The sequence below is a fragment of the Mytilus californianus genome, unplaced genomic scaffold (assembly GCF_021869535.1).
Source record: "Mytilus californianus isolate M0D057914Y unplaced genomic scaffold, xbMytCali1.0.p SCAF_1, whole genome shotgun sequence".
Classification (NCBI taxonomy): domain Eukaryota; kingdom Metazoa; phylum Mollusca; class Bivalvia; order Mytilida; family Mytilidae; genus Mytilus; species Mytilus californianus.
Window position 1 is genome coordinate 10,698,941 of NW_026262581.1, and position 15,738 is coordinate 10,714,678.

The 15,738-nt window shown below is 31.7% G+C and overlaps 1 protein-coding gene across 3 annotated transcripts in view; it reads left to right on the forward strand.

Moving 5' to 3' along the window:
• Window positions 1–15,462, forward strand: part of LOC127699812 (uncharacterized) — a 211,962-nt gene extending 196,500 nt beyond the window's left edge. For 2 of the 3 annotated variants that reach the window (XM_052203208.1, XM_052203190.1), the window contains exon 6: window positions 11,880–15,462. The gene's annotated coding sequence lies outside the window, so the exon portion shown is untranslated. Of the gene's footprint in view, window positions 1–435; window positions 559–6,475; window positions 6,623–11,879 lie in introns of all 3 variants that reach the window. The other variant, XR_007981242.1, reaches the window with a different exon arrangement.
• The last annotated feature ends 276 nt before the right edge of the window (window positions 15,463–15,738 follow it).

A 15,738-nucleotide genomic window follows, 5' to 3' on the forward strand; every position in this document is an offset into this window, starting at 1 on the left:
TATTGCCTTTAAAATTATTGAAAGATATACATGTCAGTCTTGCAGATTTTTCTGACCTTGACCTCATTTTTAGGGTTCATTGCTTTATGTTAAATTTTCTTGATTAGGTCTATTTCTTACATACTAAAAGCAATAAGTCAACTATAATCAGAGTATGGAATGATTGAAACGAGTATAAAGCCGCCTTGCATGGTTCATCTGACCTTGACCTCATTTACATGGATCATAGATAAAGTTAATTTTATGTGAGACTGAAACGAGTATTTAAAAACATTTATCTTTTGACTTTCCAATATAAATTCAGTCATGATCTGTCACCAGTGTAGCATGATAACCATGAGTACTATTTATACATTTGTTGCCCATAATCCCCAAAATTGATGTTATTCAAATGTATGGTTAAGCAATATAGTAAAAACATGATATATATTTCAGAGTCTGCTCAAGCTTCACATACAATCAATACTGCTACCGAAGCAGGTGCACCAAATGACACTACTTTTACCGCATCAGATGCACCAAATGTCACTACTGCCATCCCATTTGGTCCAGATATAGGTAAGAAATATGAATGTTTGATACTGTAAAGTGCAAAAGTTTTTGCCAGCAGAAAACATACTAATACATCCACATGATGTGGTCTCTAGTGAATACCCTATCTTTTTATGCCCCTGCAACTTAAAGTTGGGGGCATATTGTTTTACCCCTGTCCGTCCGTCCGTCCTCCCGTCTGTCCGTTCTGTACATCCGTCTGTCCGTCCGTCCGTCCGTCCTCCCGTCTGTCCGTTCTGTACATCCGTCTGTCCGTCCCATTATGTGTATATAGTTATTCAGCCTAACTCCTCCTACAGTTTGAATCTTAGGAAGTTTTCACTTTGCTGGCTGTTTGTACATATATTGAAGGTGTACATGTGGGCAGGGTTTTGATTTTTATTCATATTTTCTCTTTTGGGAGATAGTTGAACTTTGTCATTTTTTGGAGTATTTACACTACAAAAGTCAAAAAGTCTGAAAAGACCAGTTTTTGTCTGAATTTGCATGAATTTTTACTCAACATTCTTAATTTGTCTGAATAATTTTTAAAAATTCTTGACATAGTATGAATTTGTCTAATAAGGTTCTTGATTTTTCTTGACAAGTGTCTTGACAGTATGAACATTGTCTTAAAATTTCTCGACTTTTCCTGTATCATCTGATAAGAGTCTGGATTAGTCTCGACCAATTCTTGACTGTCTTAAATTTGTCTCGATCTGTCTTGACATATTCTTGACATTCTTAATAATGTCTGAATATGTCTTGACACATTCTTGACAGTCTTAAATATGTCTTGACACTATCTCAACAGTATAAATTTCGCCTGAAATGTGAACAGACTTATTCTGCACTGTTTATGACATTCTATTGCTATTATATACTCCTTTTTATTATGGCTAAACTAAACTTTGAAGAATCAAGGATTAATTTGGTATAGTAAGATACCCTTTTGGTGCAACTAAGTTGGAATACCCTGAATAATCCCCCATGTAGTTTAATTTTGATTTATTTTTATTTAACATTTAAGTAATTGTTTTCACTTGGAATATAAGTCGAAGGTATTGACAAACAGCATTTAGATTTTTGCAGTTCGCAAAACTGCCAGTCAAATTTGCTTTACTAAAAATGGTGTCTTGTATCTCTTTTGGACCCCACAATTCATCTTTTGGGTTTGTGTGGCTAAAAAAAGAGGGGGGGGGAAGGGGCTTTCGTTTAGGTCAAAGAGTTTGTTCCCATCTTATTCATTTTTTAGAACAACCCAAAAACATTTTTTATTCAAATTTAAGTGTTGAATTTTATAATTTTTTATCAAAAATATATATTTGTGATAACTCCTTCCTGAAAAGAAAAAAATGTTTAGATCTTTATCATGTTTATTATGCATGTCTGTTTGAGAACCATTTCATAAGACCGATGATTTCTATAGAAATCATTGATGGGACCCATTATAAATACATTTTTTTTATTATTCCTGGAGTAGATAATAATTTTCTTTTAATCTTTGGGAATTATTCAATTTGTTTTTATGTTAAAATAATTAACTTCATAATTTTGATGAAGAAAATCCATTTTTTTCATCAAAATGATGATTTTCATTTTCATCTATCAACAAACTTTTTTAATTGTAGTGGCATGGTCGGTCAACTGATAAGGTACAGGTAAAGCAATAACTTCTATTTGACAGTTGCGTGTACTCTGGGGTGTGGAATACCTTAATTTTATGGGGAACATCCTGTCCATGTGTAATACTTAATATATTCCAACAGATGACATTACACAAATTTTTCTTCTGTTAAATGAATGATTTGTATATCATCATAATTTGCTATTTATATAAACCACATTTTGGTATAATAATTATTTACCATATCAACATTGAATATTATGAATGTAGAATGAAATATGTCTACAGTATGATTGGTTTGAATCATTTAATTTATAAGATTTAGGAATCGAAATTTGTAATTATTTAAAAACCCACATTGAAATTGTTTTATATCAACACACCCATATTTGAATTATTTTATACTTTAGATTTCATAGCCATATTTGCATTTGTAAAAATATTTATATACCCAAATTTTCAATTATTTTACATGCGCAACTTTTATTTTTGTTGTAAAGAAGTGTAACTTGAAACAACAGTATATCATATAAAGAGAAATAAAGATTAAAGTTATATCATGAATATTGGTCATGATTTGTAAAACTCAGAACTGTCAAGTAAATTTAAGACTAGATTCAAAATGTTCAGAATATGTCAAGCCATACTGAGAAAAAATAAGAATGTGGAGAATATGTCGAGAAATTTCAAGACAGTATTCAAATGTCAAGAATTTGTCAAGAAATTTTAAGACTATATTCAGAATGTCGAGAATATGTCAAGTAAATTTCATACAAATTTAATATAAATGAGAATTTGTCAAGAAAAATTAAGACACAAGTCATACTTTTGGAGAATGTCGAGTAAAAGTTCATGCAAATTAAGACAAAAACTGGTCTTTTCAGACTTTTAGACTTTTGTAGTGTTACTTGCATAAGAGGAGCGTTTCCAGATAAATCCTCCTACAGTTTGAATACTAGTAAGTTTTCACTTTGCTGGCTGTTTGTACATATATTGAAGGTGTGCATGTGGTCAGGGTTTTGATTTTTGACGAGCCTGCGACTTTTGTCGCAGAAAGCTCGACATAGGGATAGTGATCCGGCGGCGGCGTTAGCTAACTTCTTAAAAGCTTTATATTTTAGAATCTAGAAGACCTGGATGCTTCATACTTTGTATATAGATGCCTTATGTTACGAAGTTTCCGTCTGTCATATGTCTATTGTCCTTGACCTCATTTTCATTGTTCAGTGACTACTTGAAAAAAAAGTCACCATTTTTTGTAATGTTAATTTCTTTCTTATTATGAGTAATAGGATAACTATATTTAGTATGTGTGTACCTTGCAAGGTCTTCATGCCCGTCAGACAATTTTCATTTGACCTCGACCTCATTTCATGGATCAGTGAACAAGTTTAAGTTTTCGTGGTCAAGTCCATATATCAGATACTATAAGCAGTAGGTCTACTATATTTGGTGTATGGAATGATTGTAAGGGGTATATGTCCAACTGGTAGGTGTCATCTGACCTTGACCTCATTTTCATGGTTCAGTGGTCAAAGTTAAATTTTTGAGTTTTGGTCTTTTTTCTAATACTATATGCAATAGGTCAACTATAAATGGTGTAAGGAAATATTTTATGATGTACATGTCAGTCTCACAGGTTTTATTTGACCTTGACCTCATTTTCATGGTTCATTTATTGGTGTTAAGTTTTTATACGCCTGTTTACGGGGCATATTATGGTATACCGTTGACCGTCTGTCCGTCTGTCTGTCCGTCCGTCGTCAACATGTCGGACATTAACCCAAAAACGCTTTAACCAATTTGCATAAAAGTTTGTTGAATTGATTATATCTATTGACGTGAGCTTCCTTTTGTTTTTTATAAATTTCAGATTTTTCGTTTCCGAGTTATGGGGTTTTATTCATTAAAAAAAGGGGGATTTTCCAGTTTTCAGACAATTACTCAAGAATGCTTTCACAAACATGCAAGAAATTTTGGTGAATTGTTTATATCTATTGAAATGAGCTCCCTTTCGATTTTTATAAATTTTAGATTTTATGTTTCCGAGTTACAGGGTTTTATTCATTAAAAAAGGGGGGATTTTCCATTTTTTTTGGACAATAACTCAAAAAATGCTGTCAGCAATTCTCATGAAACTTTGTTGAATTGTTTATATCTATTGATGTAAGCTCCCTTTTGATTTTTATAAATTTCTAATATGACATTGAGAATTAATTGAACTTTATTTGTTTATAGTCTGACAACAGATTTACTAAGTATTGCGCAATGTATTGCACAACAGCAAGAAATCTTTAATAAATTCAATTCATATAACCAATTTCAACTTCTTTGACTACATTTATTCAGAAACCTATAATATGTCAAATATTTAATTACAATCCAAATTCAGACCTGTATCAAGCTTGAATATTGTGTCCTTTTTTGCCCCAACTGTTCAGGGTTGGACCTCTGCGGGCGAATCCAGCTGCGCTCAGCGAAGCAGTTTATTGTGTTTTGGTCTGTTTTTCTTCAACTATAAGCAATAGATCAACTATATTTGATGTATGGAAGGATTGTAAGGTGTATATGTCTGTCTGGCAGGTATCATCTGACCTAGACCTCATTTTCATGGTTCATTGGTCAATGTTAAGTTTTCATGGTTAAGTTTGTTTCTTAGATACTATAAGCTATAGGTGAACTATATTTAATAGATATAGGAAGATGTGGTATGAGTGCCAATGAGACAACTCTCCATCCAAGTTACAATTTATAAAAGTAAACCATTATAGGTCAAGGTACGGCCTTCAACACGGAGCATTGGCTCACACCGAACAGCAAGCTATAATGGGCCCCAAAAAATTACTAGTGTAAAACCATTCAAACGGAAAAACCAACGGTCTAATCTATATAAAAACAAGAAACGAGAAATACGTATGAACTACATAAACAGACGACAACTACTGTAATCAGATTCCTGACTTAGGACAGGTGCAAACATTTGCAGCGGTATTAAACGTTTTAATGGTACCAAACCTTCTCCCTTTTCTGAAACAATAGTATAACATCACAACATAGAAAAACACACTATAAAATATCAATTGGATGGCTTAACTCAATCAAAAAACGTAAATTAACACACAATGACTGAATAAATTTTACCTGTGACACCTGAATGCAAATACACAGTTAATAAAAAATTACAAGGGATAAATAATTAAAGTCAAAAGTAAATAAACAGGTTTAAACAAAGTTAAAGTATGATATCACTGTGAAATTTCAAACAATTTATAGAAAATCATCACTATTGAAGAAACCTGCGTCATATTATACACAGGTAAATGAAAATAATTTTGTTAAGTATACTTCTTCTTCTGTGTGTATAAAATCTTCCGTTTAGGAATACCAAGAAATTTATGCCTAAATTGATTGTTAGGTGTACATGTCTGTCTGGCATGGTTCATCTGACCTTGACCTCATTTTCATGGTTCATTGGTCAATGTTAAGTTGTCTTGTTTAAGACTGTTTCTTAGAAACAATAAGCAATAGGTCAACTATGTTTGGTTTATTGAATGATTGTAAGGTGTACATGTATTTCTCGTTTGGTTTATCTGACCTTGACCTCATTTTCTTGGATCATGTTAAGTTTATGTGTTACTTGTAGTAAAGCTTTGTATTTAGGATTATCAACATAAAATCAGTGGTTAGTAAAGAAGGCGAGACATTTCAGCGTCTGCACTCTTGTTATTGATATTTGCTCTTTTGGGAGATAGTTGAACTTTGTCATTTTTGGGATATAAGCGGTTAAATGTTATAGTTATTTTAAAATAACACTTTGCATCTGCGGGGGCATCAATTGTGTCTCCCAGACACAATAATATCTCAAAGAAAGTCCTACATTGAATTTGTTATAATACAGTTACTTCAGAGTGGAGTGCGGGGCATCACTTTGTCTAGTTCTTTTTTATATTTATAGAAAAAATATTTCATGAAATAACCAGTAGTACAGAAAACTGTTAGGAAACATGGTCTCTTTAACTGTCATGACAACAACAGCTATTAAATGTTATATGATACAAGTTTTAACTTTCCAAAATATATGCTCCTACCCTACAATCTTGTTGGATTTTTATCTGCTTTGTTGAATTGAGTTGTTTCCCCTGAGCCTAATGTTATTGTGTTGACATAACACCTAACATTCATTTACCTTTTTTACTTTTATCCCTTGCTATCAATAAGATCTAATACATGTTAGCACTATGCATAGTAGTTGTGAGAATAATTTTCTTTGCTAATAAAGAAATTCATCATACAAACATTCTGTGTTTATTATTAAAGCTGTGCCGATTGCTGGATGTGTTATAGGAATTGCACTAGTTACATATGCAGGATATAATGTCCTAAAATGGATACTCAAAAGAAGAAGGCAACAAAGGGAGCAGAAGACAGAAGAAGAAAAAGACGATTTGCTATAGTGTGATAATTGTAGGTCTGGATAATTGATAGATAAGTTTAAGAAGAAGTGGTATGATTGCAAATGAGAAAGCTCTCCATCAGCTAAAGTTATTAACCATAGGTCACTGTACAGCCTTCAATAATAGATGCTGTGATGATTTAATGATTTCTTGGAATATCTGTGTCATAGATCATTATGGATTAAATCTTTGACTTCTTTTGATTGTCCTAATGGTATCTTCTTACTTTTCTTCAATTTGTTGAATATCTTGAGATTTTGAATTGTTGGTTTGACACCTAAAGGTCAAAATATAGTCTTCAACAATAGGTAAACATCCATACTATTCTATATGGCTCAATTTCACTTTGTTTCTGTCTTTGTATTTGACGTCCGTTAAACTTTTACAAAAATGTTCTCCTCTGAAACTACTGGGCCAAATTAATCAAACCAAACTTGGACACAGGCATCATAGGGGTATCTAGTTTATAAAAAAAATCAAATGAATCTTGCTATCAAACCAAGATGGCAGACATTGCTTAAAATAGAACAGATGGGGGAAGTGCAAGTTTTGTCTATTGCTTTGAAAACTGCTTTAATATGAGAAAATCTTACAGGGGCAGAAATGTGCAGAATGTTGAGCTTTACCTTTTATCCACATTACGTCTAAACTGTCAAAAGACTTCCTATTAGAGTTATTGTCCTTAAATTACCTTCTTTTTTTAGCTCACCTGACCAACAGGGCCTATTGAGCTTTTCTCATTACTCGTCGTCCTTTGTCCTCCCTAGTTGTTGTAGGGCCAAGTGAGCTTTTGTCATCACTTGGCGTCTGTTGTCCTTCTCCCTCGTGGTCTTCCATTGCCATTGTTCGTTAACCTGTACGTAAATCATCTCTTTTGAAACTACTTGGCCAATCGGAACCAAACTTGTCTACAATCATCATTGAAGTATCAAGTAAAAAAAAATGGATAGCTTTCAACTGACCCATATTTTGGAAGCTCATCCCCGATGTTTCTATACCTACCAGGGTCATCAAATAACCTGTAATTTCGCCATTTGACCTGTTTTCATCAGTATTCTTATGCCCTTAGACTAAGTATAAAATGTTATAGATTTCATAAGTGATTTTCATTTAAAATACATGTACACATGTGTACCTGCAAACTTCTTCATGGACAGGAAGTTCAACTAGCTTTGTTAACTCAAATTAAGTGACCCATTCAGGGCATGGCTTCACTTGACAGCTTTTGTAAAAGTTTCATTACTACTTCCAATGAAATGCTTACTTTATGTATGGCCCCGCAACAAAGTTATTATGGTCATATAGTTTTACCCTTGTCTGTCATTCTGTCATTCTCTCATTCAGACATTCCATCATTTCCTCATTCTGTCATTCCATCACTCCTTCATTCGGTCATTCTGTCATTCCGCACACATCATTATACGCTATTTTTTTCTAAAAGCCTTCAGATATTGGGCTGATTTTTTGTATGCGAGTTAACCATGATGAGTTACAGTCAAGTTTAAGTTTCGTTCTGCTCTGCTAATTTTTGTCGAAATTATGGGCTTTGGACTTTGATAAATTGTTGAAAATCACAGTTATAAGGACTTTTTTGTTCTAAACGCCTTCAGATATTGGGCTGATTTTTGGAATGTGAGCATGGTGAGTTAACCATGATGAGTTATAGATCAAGTTTAAGTTCCGTTTTGCTCTGCTAGTTTTTGACAAAATTATGGACTTTGGACTTTGATAAATTGTTGAAAATCACAGTAATACAGATTTTTTTTAGTCCCCTATCGACGAAGTCGAAGGGGACTTTAGTTTTGCACTCTGTCCGTCTGTCTGTTTTTCCATCCGTCAGTCCGGCAAATCAGTTTTCCACACTTTTTTTCTTCGTGTCTGAAGATATTGATTTGATATTTTGTATATTGTTTTATCATGACAAGTTGCAGATCATCAAGTTCAAATTTTGTTCCAGTCTGGTAATTTTGTGCAGAGTTATGATCCTTGGACTTTGAAAATTCAATCAAATATTTAGTTTTCTGCACTTTTTTTCATCATGCTTGAAGATATTGATTGGATATTTGTTATATTGTTTTATCATGACAAGTTACAGATCAATTTCAGATTTTGTTCAGGTCTGATAATGTTATGCAGAGTTATGGTTCATGAACTTAGAAAATTTAAACAAATAATCAGTTTTCCATACTTTTTTTTTTTCGTCAAGCTTGAAGATATTGATTGGATAATTGGTATATAGTTTTATCATGACAAGTAACAGACTAAGATAAAAGTTTACTTCTGTCTGATGATTGTGTGCAGAGTTATGGTCCTTGGACTTAGAAAATTAACTTAAATAATGTTTTCACACTTTTTAACCGGATTTTCGATGAAAATATCGGTTATCGATTTGGGGATGTACGGCGGGTGGGTGGGCGGTAGCCAAATTTTGTCCGTGCATTTACTCATGAACCGTTCAACCAAAGCTTTAAAAATTTTAATATGTTGTTACTGACAACAAAATGGAGGTCAAGTTCAATAATGACGATTTTGACTTTTACCGTTCAAGAGTTATGGTTCTTGAAAGATTGAAAAATGGCGTTTCTAGTCGTGTCCGTGCATTTACTCATGAACTGTTCAACCAAAGCTTTTCAATTTTAAATTTGTTGTTACTGATGACAAAATGGAGGTCAAGTTCAATAATGGCGATTTTCACTTTTCCTGTTCAGAAGTTATGGTTCTTGAAAGATTGAAAAATGGCGTTTCCAGTCATGTTGTTGCATTTACTCATGAACCATTCAACCAAAGCTTTTCAAATTTTTTAATGTTGTTACTGATGACAAAATGGAGGTCAAGTAGGATAATGATGATTTTCTCTTTTACCGTTCAGGAGTTACGGTTCTTGAAATATTGAAAAAATGGCGTTTCCAGTCATGTACTCATGAACTGTTCAACTAATGCTGATTAAATTTTAATATGTTGTTACTGATGACAAAATGGAGGTCAAGTTTGATATTCAAGATTTTCACTATTTCTGATCAGGAGTTATAGTTCTTGAAAGATTAAAAAATTGAGTTACGGTTCTTGAAAGATTGAAAAATTGTGTACCATAACTCGGAAACGTAAAATCTAAAATTTATAAAAAACAAAAGGGAGCTCACGTCAATAGATATAAACAATTCACCAAAGTTGTATGCAAATTAGTTGAAGCATTTTTGAGTTAATGTTCGACATGTTGACCACGGACGGACGGATGGACGGACAGACGGACAGACAACGGTTTACCATAATACGTCCCGTAAACGGGCGTATAAAAAGTTAAAATTAAGATAAAATAAGTTGCAGATCTATATAAGTATGTTACAAATGAAAGAAAAAATATTGGGAACTATCAACTATATATATAAAGTTTGATTTTGATTTATACACTAAGTGATAAGATAAAAGACACATCTGTTAATTGTCAATGCAATCACCCAATTATAATATGAGTGACAGATTTATTGGAAAACTATTGATTATATTTGATTATAATTTAAAAATAAATATAACATCATATCTCTTTACATCATATCTAATTTTAGAGTCTATAGTTAAATCATATTTAATTTTAGATTTACATTATTGGTTCATGGAAATAAAGTTTGAGTTATTTCCATTTGAACAGAAATGGTTTAACTAAGAAGTATTTCATCAAAAAATGAATTCTTGGGGTTCTTTGATATGCTGATTCTAGTAATGTACTTATATTTTGGATATTGGACCATAATAGGTAAATGTTCAATTTTAAATTTTTCAGTTCTTTGACCACATTTATTTTGTGTCACAAACCCATGCTGTATCAAATATTCAATCACAATTTAAATTCAGAGCTGTTTTAAGCTTAAATGTTGTGTCTATACTTGCTCAACTGTTCAGGGTTTGACCTCTGCAGGAAAATCCGGTTTGCTGTCTCTCTGACAGCCTCTTGTTTTATCATGCTGGAAGATATTGACTTGATATTTGTAATATAGGTTACACCATGACAAGTTATAGATCAAGTTAGCATTTGGTTCCAGTACAATTAATTTTTAACCGGTAGGGGACTATGTATTGCCATGCAATACTCTCTGAATGCTTGTTTCTATACGCATTCATATATTGGCCTGACTGATCTTTTGGTATGTCAGTTAACCATGATGAGTAATAAAGATGATAATAATAATAATTATAATGATTAATTCTTTATTTAAAGAGGGTAAACACTGTAAGCAGGTATGTTACAGTAAACTAATCTTCCCTGAGGTCCTCACATACAAAATTACATTACAATCAAAAACAGATATTTTCACATAGTCGATTAGTTCAATGTTAATTGTTCAACAGGGACATGTAGTAAAAAAATACCAATACATTGTAGAAATATAGTTTCCATAACTGCAACAAGTGTGATACGAAATTTCTCAACTCGAGACAGTTAAATTTTAATACTTAAAGAGCGAGGCTTGCCGAGCTTTTTAAATTATTAAAATTTAACTGTTGAGAATGGAGAAATATCGTAATACACGAGTTATAGTGTTGGAATCTGTTTCTCTCATGTTTTATCCTATTTGGGAGTTCTTGCTCTTTAATGACAATTATTTTACATTGTTTTGCATTTTTGCCCATTATCTTGAAAACTATAAAACATAGATAGAAACTATATATAACAAACGTGATCAGCAAAACAACATCTACAAAAAGTTATATTTGGCTAAAATTTTTAGCAGATTCTTTATATGAGTGATTGGTTTTAAATGACAACATATTTACCCTTTTGTGTTTTGGGAAAAGACTACAAAAATTAGAGAGGAGCTGTTTACAGAAACAATCATCAGCCATACAAAATTTTAAAAAGATAATTTTGTCATGATTTCAGATTCTATTCTAGTATAAATGTCAAATTTTGAAGATGCAATTAGACCTAGGTGAGCAACACATGCACTTAAGGTCCTGCAGTTTACTTTGTACAGAAGTAAATTTATGTTTATTTACATATATTTTATTAAAATACATCTATTGAATAGTAATTTGATAAGTAATAACTTGAACACATTACCTTGGATAAATCAAAAATATTTTGAGGTGACATGTATGTTATGTTGAATACTATATGCAAAGTAGTAAGGATTTAATGATGAATTCATTTCTTACTAATGTAAGGTTGTGAACAATGGAATGTATAAGAGATGTAAAGCAAAATTATGCAACATTCATGAAATATATGTTAGTTAATATGTACACTAATTAATTGTGTGATTATATTGTAGGGTCTTCAGTTCAGATAAAGATCAATATAATTGATGCTGACAAATTGATTTTGGTCATGGATGAACAGAAATCACATACGCATCAACATTTTTTATAGAGTTCTTGTTTGTTTTTTCAATTTATAGTTTGAAATATTTAAATATATTATGTTGTTCTTTATTTTTGATTATATATATATAACAAGTTTTGTAAAGGAAGTTTTTTATAATAATAATGTAACTTTAACGAAAGCATTTTGCTGAGATAATTGACCATATTTTAACCCTAACCCTTAAACAATGAGGAAAATGCCTTTTACCTGTATATTTAAAAGATGCTTTATTATGTGTTGATAATAGCAAGGTTTTTGCAAAGTTCCAAGATATTCCAGTTCCAGTTCCATTCCAGTTTGATCAATGATAAAGTATGATGCTTACCGTTTGTCTTTTATTTAGGAATGAAATTGAACTATTTTAATCATTAAAGGAGGACATATGATAAGAGCCATTATTGGATCCCTGAAATGGCGAATTACGTATGCAAATCCTTTAAAATCATGTTAATTTATTGGTTATTTTAGTGCAGAAAGGTCACTGATGTCATAAACATAAATTGAAATGCGCATGAAATGTCATTTTATGCATAGTTTTTAGACAAAATTTCAAGGCCATACATAAAAAGATAGTTTACAGACATAACATTTTTGTAAAATACATCTCATAAAAATATCTTTATGGGGAAACTAATAACATCTCAAAATGCGGCTGCATTGGCAATTTTCCCTCACTTTTGAAGCTTTTGTAGAAATTTTATTGGTAAGACAAAATTCAAAACTTCACAAACTAACACAAAGAGGTTATTGTCTTTATATTATGAAGGATATTTTCAGAATTCAAGGGACCAAAAAGGAGGCTTAATCAGTCATTCTCCTTTATGAAATTTTAGCTTTGTCTGGTGGTATAAGTGATGATATATTTTTGACCTTATTAAAGATGTGCTTGTAAATAATTTATAAATTATATATTTTTAATGTGTTTAGTTGTATATTTAGTGTTTATATGCTGGGTAATGATTTTTGTTTTAACAGGGTTTTTACGTATTGATCTTGTATCTTTGCTTGTAAGATTAATAATTGACACTATTATTAAATAATCCTTATCTTATCTTATCTTCAAATAATATCAGTCAAAATTGTCTTTTAGGGGAAGGAAAAAGTAATCAAAACAAGAACTTTTACCCCTACCCAATATTTTGGAAAGTTTGAAGCAGCAACTTTATTTTTTGTTTGCATTTCGGCTTTACTGCATGTAATACTGCACTTATTTAATGTAATTAAAATGACTTTCCATCTTAAGTATCTAAAATTAAGAATGCTTTTTGTTTTGACTGTAATGGCTATGAAATTGTTATATTAAACGTTTTTAACTCAATGTTGAAAAGAAATAACTCAGAAATGTTTAATATTTTTTTGTCATGAAACAGCTTTGCTTCAAATCATTTCTATTATGTAAATAACATTTTCTTGTTTAGTTACAATAATTTGAAGAGTCAAATTTATCTTTTGAATAGTAAGGCTTCATAAAAATGAGACGAGAAATGCGGAATGTGTCAAAGAGACAACAACCCGACCAAAGAGCAAAAAAACAACTGAAGGCCACCCGGAGGCGTGTTTTCAGATGGCCCCTAAACAAAAATATGTATTAGTCTAGTGATAATGTGCTAAATTCCAAAACATATAAATGTACTAAAATTAAAAATCATTAAAGACTAACAAAGGCCAGAGGCTCCTGACTTGGACCAGGCGCAAAAATGCAGCGGGGTTAAACATGTTTTGTGAGATCTCAACCTCCCCCTGTACCTCAAGCCAATGTAGAAAAAACAAACACACACATTCATGTTTGATTGACATATCAGTGTATGGTCTAAATATCGTCAGATAGTAGCAAATTGTAGTCCAAAGTTGTTATAGATCTCTTTCAATGAAATACTGAGATTATTATCAAAAGCTAAATAATTTTCAATATTTTATAGGTATATTATGAAGCATGATTTTTATACGGGACGTATTATGGTATACCGTTGTCCGTCTGTCTGTCCGTCGTCAACATGTCGGACATTAACTCAAAAACGCTTTAACCAATTTGCATAAAACTTTGGTGAATTGTTTAAATTTATTGACGTGAACTCCCTTTTATTTTTTATAAATTTTAGATTTTACGTTTCCGAGTTATGGGGTTTTATTCATTTAAAAAAAGGGGGATTTTCCAATTTTTGGACAATAACTCAAGAATGCTTTCACCAACTTGCAAGAAATTGTGGTGAATTGTTTATATCTATTGACATGAGCTCCCTTTCGATTTTTATAAATTTTAGATTTTACGTTTCCGAGTTACAGGGTTTTATTAAAAAATAAAGGGGGATTTTCCAGTTTTCGGACAAAAACTCAAAAATGCTTTCAGCAGTTCTTATGAAACTTTGGTGAATTGTTTATATCTATTGATATGAGCTCCCTTTAGAATTTTATAAATTTTCCATTTTACATTTCTGAGTTATGGGGTTTTACTCATTAAAAAGGGGGGGATTTTCCAGTTTTCGAACAATAACTCAAAAATGCTGTCAGCAATTCTCATGAAACTTTGGTGAATTGTTTATATCTATTGATGTAAGCTCCCTTTTGATTTTGATAAATTTCTAATATGACATTGAGAATTAATTGAACTTTATTTGTTTATAGTCTGACAACAGATTTACTAAGTATTGCACAACAGCACAGTGTATTGCACAATAGCAAGAAATCTTCAATTGAATATAAATTCAATTCATATAACCAATTTCAACTTCTTTGACTACATTTATTCAGAAACCTGTAATATGTCAAATATTTAATTACAATCCAAATTCAGACCTGTATCAATCTTGAATATTGTGTCCATTTTTGCCCCAACTGTTCAGGGTTGGACCTCTGCAGGCGTATCCAACTGCGCTCAGCGAAGCAGTTTATTATTCTTTTGTCCCTTGAATTTATATGACAGTGATGTCTGTAATGTTGTCATGCAAATCAAGAATATTCCATTTAAACGTGTTATGGATGCATTTTCAAATTTGTTATTGTCAAGGGTCAAAGCAAATTGAGATTAATGATGAAGAAGTGTTATGAAATAAAGGATCACAAATGTAAAACAAATCTGGTGTTATTTATGGTTAGATTTGTTATTTTCTAGCCAAAAATGTAATATCAATAAGATAATATGTAAAGCTACTGTAAATTCAGAAATTATTGCGAGGTTTTTATTAATGCGAATAATGCGACTAGGTGAGTATCGCAATAATAAGAACTCGCATTTTGATAACTAAAACATAGATCTGTATGTAGATTTTTCTGAAATCGCAATAATTAAACTCGCACTCTTGTCCATTTTGAAAAATCGCAATAATAAATGCACGCAATAATTTCTGAATTTACAGTACCTGGTTTCTCATTTTAAGATTATATCGACATGTTCAAATGAATTGTGTTGATTCTCATGTAAGCAGAAGACATTCCGCTGAATCTCTGAAAATAATGGTTGTTTCTTTTATTTAATAAAAAATGTTATGTCTTGAGATTTTTTGTCTTGCCTCTACAAAGTTCAAAAAGCTTTACTTTGGCATACACTCGGCTTCAACAAGATTAAAATTGACTACCGGTAGATCAGTTTAAGTGGAAACTATAGTGGAACATAACCGATGTATGGTATGCAGTTTTATAACCATTGTTACATGTAGTTTCCATTGGGACTATTTGGCCCTTCAACCTTAGTTATTGACGCTTAGCATGGTTAACATGAAAAATTTTGTGAATAGATCAGTTTAATGGGAAATCACAAGTGGAAGGCCAGG